Source organism: Octopus sinensis, linkage group LG9 (assembly GCF_006345805.1).
Source record: "Octopus sinensis linkage group LG9, ASM634580v1, whole genome shotgun sequence".
Lineage (NCBI taxonomy): Eukaryota > Metazoa > Mollusca > Cephalopoda > Octopoda > Octopodidae > Octopus > Octopus sinensis.
The window spans coordinates 56,103,708-56,111,360 of NC_043005.1; the positions used below are offsets into that span (position 1 = coordinate 56,103,708).

General features: G+C 34.3%; 1 long non-coding RNA gene across 1 annotated transcript; it reads left to right on the top strand.

The window, feature by feature from the left end:
- The first annotated feature begins 360 nt into the window (after positions 1 to 360).
- Positions 361 to 7,248, top strand: LOC118764852. The gene is made up of 3 exons (XR_005000675.1): positions 361 to 393; positions 3,024 to 3,029; positions 7,133 to 7,248. It is a non-coding gene; the product is annotated as an uncharacterized LOC118764852 (long non-coding RNA).
- The last annotated feature ends 405 nt before the right edge of the window (positions 7,249 to 7,653 follow it).

Sequence of the window (7,653 nt, forward strand, 5' to 3'; positions counted from 1 at the left end):
GTTAAATTTTTTTAAAAATTTTCTCCCAGTTGAATAATATGTATTCTTTTCTTTTTTTTAATTTTTATAATTTTTATTTATTTATTTATTTATTTTTGCACTGATATTGTGAAAACTATATTTATAGAATTTCAAAAGATCTAATCTTAGTTTTCTCTGGGAATGGGATGAGTTTGGTTGGAAACATTCACTATTTTAAGGTTGTCTGAAATATTATGTAAAAAAACTAAAAATTTCCTATTAAGTAAAATCTAAAAACATTTGTGTTTTAGAGTATAATATTTGGGATTTTATTTTTTCCACAACACTATATTTTATCTTATTTCAGTGTATAATAATTTCCCTGTACGTGATATGTTTGTATGTATAAAGTATGTGTGTGTGTGTATGTATGTATGTATATATATATATATATATATATATATATATATATATATATATACATACATATGTATGTATGAATATGCATGTGTGTGTGTATTTTATATATATTTGTATATTAGTACGTATGTATGCACTACCATGTTGTTCATATTCTACTTGTAATATGAACACAAGTTCATACTTGATAAAGATTTAAAACTTCAAAAATAGAAATTGAAAATTTTTCCTATTCACATTAGAAATTTTGAAAAAGCAGATGATTAAATTTTTTTTTTTTAAGTTTAAAAAAAATAACTGTTAAATACTCGAAGTCTATTGCCATTATATTTGCAGTATATCATAAAATTTCAATGTAATATAATAGATTTTTTTCTTCCATGTTACTAAGTTAACAGTGAAAATATGTTTTGTATAATTTCATAAAAATGTGTTTCTTCCATCAGTTTTAGCTGTGTTTCCTTCCAGCTTTGTGAAATATTACACGCCAAGCACTTTAGAGCAGGATTTAACCCTTTAGCATTTAAACCGGCCATATCCAGCCCCTAATATCATACCTGTTTTATGTTCAAACTGGTCAAATCTGGCCTCTCATACCAACCCTACAATGTCATTCTAAAAATAAACAATCACATCATTGAAATCTTTAAACTGTGAGATAATGCTGGATTAATTCAAAACAATATGAATAGATAAGCTTTATGAGGGGTTATTGAAAATTTTCTGGCTTTCAGGGTATCACAAAAGGCCAGGCTGGAGGTCCAACCTTCTGAGTTCTTTTACAGGGCTTAGAAAAACTGAAAGACTGTTATGGCTGCAATATGTGTGTGTATCTGAGAGAGGAATATGTTGAATAAAATAATAATTTACCGATTCTCCTGTGTTTTCTCTTACCCAGCGCCAGAAAGTTTTCTAGCCCCTCCTCGTACATTTAACAGGGTAATCTGAATGCTAAAGGGTTACAGTTCTATTGATTCATCCTTGCACTACACCCTGCTTTCACTTTTCATACTCTCTCTTTTACTCTTTTACTTGTTTCAGTCATTTGACTGCAGCCATGCTGGAGCCCCACCTTTAGTCGAGCAAATCAACCCCCAGAACTTATTCTTTGGAAGCCTAGTACTTATTCTATCGGTCTCTTTTGCCGCACTGCTAAGTTACGGGGATGTAAACACACCATCATCAGTTGTCAAGCGATGTTGGGGAGACAAACACACACACATACATACATATATATATATATATATACGACAGGCTTCTTTCAGTTTCCGTCTACCGAATCCACTCAAGGCTTTGGTTGGCCCGAGGCTATAGAAGACACTTGCCCAAGGTGCCATGCAGTGGGACTGAACCCGAAACCATGTGGTTGGTAAACATGCTACTTACCACACAGCCACTCCTGCGCCTATGTGCATGCTTTTCATTTCATTTCATTTATGTGGCTAATATCACCTGATAAGGCATCACTGTCATATTCTTATTTGTTCCCAACCACCTCACTGAAGTCAATGATTGATCACTTTTTCATGGCTATCTGTCATTTTGATCAGCTCATAAGTTGTTTTATTGGTTTCTATTATTGTCATGTACCCATGCTGAGCAGCCACCTTTACAGGTTTAACTGATCAGATTAGTCCCGATACTTATTTTAAGTCCTTTATTTATTCTACTGGTCACTATTTTACTGAAGCACTGAATGACAAGGACATGCACAATGCAACTTAACCCTTTTACTGTGGAAAGATATATCTACTCAGAATTAATACCCTTAATTACAGAAAGCAGTTTTATATATCAATCTATCATTTGTTGAGGAATGTCATGTTTGAACCTATTTTCTGTTGAAATATGTCAAGTTTATTGAAACAACATGACTTGCAGAAAACAACTATATTTTTTGGTAGTTATTTGATATCATTACGAGAATAGCTATATCAAGATAGCAGGGAAAACAAATATGAAATTGCGCATGCACACACACACACACACACGCACGCATTTATATATGTGACAGCTAATGCACAGTCCCCCACCTATCAAATTCACTCACAAGGCAATGGTCAACTCAATGGTATAGTAAATGACAATCATCCAAGGTGCTGCACTGAATCCAAAACCATGTGATTTTTAAACCTGACCTGATTGGCCATCACATGAGCTCTTTGATATTAAGATTTACTTGATTGAAACCAAATTTAAGGCTGAGCATCATCTAGCTTTTCTTTGCTAAAATGTGAGATTGTAGCAGGTAAGATGTGTCAAGTTTTGAATGAATGAGTGAGTAAATGAATCAATATATCTTCTCTGTTACTACCTTACACAAAGCGGTGCAGAAAAGTTCCTGACTTTGGGTAAAAGAAAATACAAGAGGGTCTGTTAATTATGATTTTATTCAATGTACTCCCCTCTCAGATTCACACACTTATTGCAATGGTCCTTCAATTTTCCTAAGCCCTGTAAAAGAACTCAGAAGATTGGGCCTCCAAATAGGGCTTTTGCAATACCCTTAAAACCATGAACTTTTCAGGAGCCCCTCATATATGAATGTAATAACCCATTTCCCACCCTGCACCATTTAGTTAAATTCACAATACAATTTGACTTACAGGTATATAGTACCAGCACCAGTGCCATGTAAAAAGCATCCAGTACCCTCTGTAAATTGGTTGATGTTAAGAAGGGCATCTAGTCATAGAAACCATGCTAGAACAGACAACTAGTGTCTGGCCCAGCTATCTGGCTGGCTAGCTCCTGTCAAACCATCCAACCCATGCTAGCAAGAAAAACAGATGTTAAATGATGATGATGATGATGTGGTTGGAAGTCAATTCACTTTGCATTCACTGTTCATGCTCTTGATAGAGAAATTGATATCACACAACCTCTTACTTACTTTGCCCTCCCTAAATTGAGATGTAAAGAAATTATTTTATACGATATGATAAATTTTTGTATTGTCAAGATCACTGCAAAAAATATATTTTAAAAAAGGAAATTTTTTTTTTAATAAAAAAAGAAGTTAGATTCTTGTGAAAATTTGAAGCTTTTTAGTAGTTTCATTTCTATTCAGCTGTCACAAGTCTCTTGATACATTTAAACATTATAGATAAAAAATAATATTCATGATTTAAAAACCAAAATATCATATATGATTATCTAGCAGCACAGTTGTTTTTTCTTTCTTTCTGTGTTTTTTTTTTTTTTTTTGTCTTTTGAGTTTCCTTAAATGTCTTAAAGAAATTCCCACACTGCCAAGGAAAAAAAAAATCTCAAAATCTGTTTTTAACACTTCAGATGGAATGATAAAACAACTTCAACTGTATAAGATAAAATCTGTTTCAGTTAAAATATGATAACTATCTATGACTTAAAATATTGATGCTAGAGATGAATGTAATACTTGCAAAAGCGACATTTTAGGTAATACTTTAAACATGGTTTGAGAAAGAAAAGTTAGAGTGTAACTTTATTATTCAGTAGTCATACTTTTTATTATTATTATTATTATTATGGTGGTAAGCTGGCGGAATCATCAGCATGCTGGACGAAATGCTTTGCTGTATATCACCTGTCGCTACATTCTGAGTTCAAATTCTGCCACGGTCAACTTTACTTTTCATCCATTCAAGGTCAATAAAATAAGTACCAGTTTTCTACTAGGGTCGGTGTAATCAACAATCTCCTTCCCCAAATTTTAGGCCTTGTGCCTATAGTAAAACGGATTATTATTATCATTATTATTATTATTGAGACAAGCTGAGAGAATTGATGTTTAGTAGCATTTCATCCATCTCTTCAGTCTCTCTTCAGAGATTGAATTCTACTGAGGTCGATTTTATCTTTCATCGTTTCAGGGTCGATAAAATAAGTACCATTTGAGTATTGAGGTTGATGTAATCAACTTGGCCCCTCCCACCAAAACTGCTGGCCTTGTGCCAAAATCTGAAACCATTATTATTAAGGTGGCAAGCTGGAAGAATCATTAGTATGCCGAACAAAATGCTAAGCAGCATTTCTTCAAGCTGTTTACATTCTGAGTTCAAATTTTGCCAAGGTCAACATTGCATTTCATCCCTTCGAGTCCATGAAGTACCTGCCAAAGTACTAGTGTTAACGTAATCAACTATCCCCTTTCCTAAAATTGTTGGCCTTGTACCAAAATTTGAAACAAACAAATAAACAACAATTTCAGCAACATAAATAATAATAATAATAATAATAATAATAATCCTTTCTATAATATGTACAAGGCCTGAAATATGGGGGAAGGGGGCTAGTCAATTATATCGGTCCCAGTACTCAACTGGTACTTATTTCCTTGACCCCGAAAGGATGAAAGGCAAAGTTGACCTTGGCAGCATTTGAACTCAGAACTTGAAGACAGATGAAATACTGCTAAGCATTTCACCTAGCATGCTAATGATTCTTCCAGTTCGCTACCTTAATAATAATCCTTTTTAATATAGACACGAGGTCTGAAATTTTGGGGTAGGGGACTAGTCGATTATATCGACCCCAGTGTTTCGCTGGTACTTAATTTATTGATCCCAAAAGGATGAAAAGCAAAGGTGACCTTGGTAGAGAGAGAGAGAGAGAAAGCAGCATGTCCATGAACAGGAAGCTAAAGTGTGTCTGTTAGCAAGTTAATGTCTAGTGGAATCATATCAAGGGTGGACAAAATGTCTTGTGATATTTGTTTCCAACTTCTTTTTGCTCTGAGTCCAAATCTTACCTAAGTCAACTTTGCTTTTCATCTTTTTAGAGTTGATTAAATAAAGTACAAAACCAAGGTTGTAGTTCAGTGGAATTGTTAGAGTACTGGGAAAAAAAACAAAAAAAAAACAAAGGCTTTATGGTATTCATTCCAGCCCTTTGCCTTCTCAATACCCAGGTTGATCTAATGAATTTGTTTGCCGCTAGTTAGAAATATTTTGTAAAAGGAAATTAAAAAAAAGCAAAAAAAAAAAAAAAAAAAAAGACAGACAGGGGGAAACTCTTTATATTCTTCCACAAAATTCAATGACAAGGCACAGACAGCTTTTGTCAAAGAAGTCATAAGAAGCATTCATTGACCTCATTGCTTAAGAATTAATTTGCATTTCTTGGCAGATCAACACAATGATTTACATTTTAAGTCATTCTCATGTTCAGTTGTCAAACCTCTTCATAAGTATTGTATCACCACAGATCGATTATTGTTCTTCTTTATATATCATGTAGTTGTATTGTCAACTATATGCCTCCTTTATAATGCAAAAGAACTTCTTGTATATAAATGTTATTCTACTTAAGCCAATAGGCCTCTCCCAAATTTTTTCTATATTTTCAATGGCAAATTCTAACATACAGTTACCATAAATATCCTCCATTCAATGTTTGTGTGTTTTCATGATCTAGTAACACTGTTTTGTTTTATCTTGTGTTTATTAAATACCATTCCCTTTTGACATTTTTTATATTTTGTGAACTGGGTCTACAATAGTTAAGTTTCTCTATAAAAAACACAACACCGTATCTGTAAAAAGATATAATCTATTGGTTCTAGTGTAGCTAGGGTGGCACTTTTAAAAGGAAAGCTCTTTTGGGTCTGCTACTTTTAGGTCTGCTATAGGCAATATGTGTTTTTTGTGGGGTTCGGGGGGCGGCAAAGGGAAGGGCTGCTCCAGGCAGCACACACTCTAGCTACACTAGTCTCTATTGGCCTTTCAACCATTTGGTTGGCTTTCAAACTCAACAGTTCTTACACACACACACACACACACACACACACACATCGTTAATATCCATGCATTCATGTCAGCATACCAATATATTTCCTCAGAAACTTTTACTTTTATCATTTATGAGACCTAATATTTTCTGTAACTGACCTAGTTATTTTTATGAGGCCTAACATTTTCGTGTTTGACCTAGTTAAGTTTCAGTCTTCCTTGCTTGGACGCTTTCTTACCTTCTCCCATCAGAGGTAAGCAATTATGTATTCACTAAACTCTCTTCCATTCACATGTCTAAACCAGACAAGAAGTGTTATCATCTCTTCTACATACTATCAACTTGTGATGTTTTTGTTGCCGAAATTGATTTCTCAATTAAAATTAAAATTCAACCAGTTAAGATGTGCATATCTAATTCATCTTTAATCACTGTAGTTGAACCAGCAAAGGAGTGTCTGAGGCACCATTCAATGTGCTAGAAATAGCAGGTAAATTTTGTTTGAGATCATACCCTATTATTACAAAAGAAAAGTGTGTATAGGAGTGGAATGGGATAATGTAGTCAAATTACTGTCTGGAAAGGAGATGGTAATGTCATAGCTGGAACATCTTTGATTATAAGCCTGTTCACTCAGCGCTGACTTGCAGCTAACTAAACAACATTAAGAAATAAAAAATCAATGTAAATCCTGTGTATTACTCCCCTTCTTTCAATGCCACTTCTTGTTTGTTGTGTTGTTTTTTTGTTTGTTTGGCAATCAACCCTTTCTCAAGAATGGAGATAATAATTCTCTAAACAATTTTCATCTCTCTCAAACCTCATTAATTATGCTGTCACTAACTTCATGTATTACTGAGAACTTTGCCTGCTATGAGTCAGTGGAGTCTCTATTAAAGTTGGAGATGGTACATCTGTAGTTAAAAGATATGTCGTCACCCCTTTGCCTTTCTATTAATTTGGTAGGGATAAAATTCCAGAATGCTGCTGTTCATCTTGAATCAAGCAAAATCTTTAGTGCAGGGTTTGGTGGATGAAGTATACGAGGGGGTACCTAAAAGAAGCTGGAATATTGCAGTATTATTCTATTCACTTAGTTTTACATGTTGACACTTTTACCGCCTTCAAAGGAGTTTCCATTTGAAGCAATGCATCAGTCCAGATACGTTTTCTACTGTTGGAAGCATTGCTGCAACTCTTGCGAAGTGATACTTTTTAATGCCTCTATTGTTTTTTATTCACCCCTTCCACATTTGCAAATTCTGTAGCACCAGCTTTCGTCACCAATGATGACCTTTGAAAAAAGGTCAGGATCAACTTCTAGCTGTTCTTTCAGTTCATGACCCACATTCATTTGTGACTGCTATTGATCTTCCGCGAGCAAGCAAGGCACAAATTTTGTTGCAACTCTTTTCATTTGTAATTCCTCACTCAAAATTTGGTAGCAGGAGCTCCAGGACACACCAGTCATATTAACAAGTTTGTCAATTGTTCAGTGATGGTCCTCTGAGATCATTCATGAATTTTCATGCTTTCATTCGCTTGAACGGTCAATCGTGG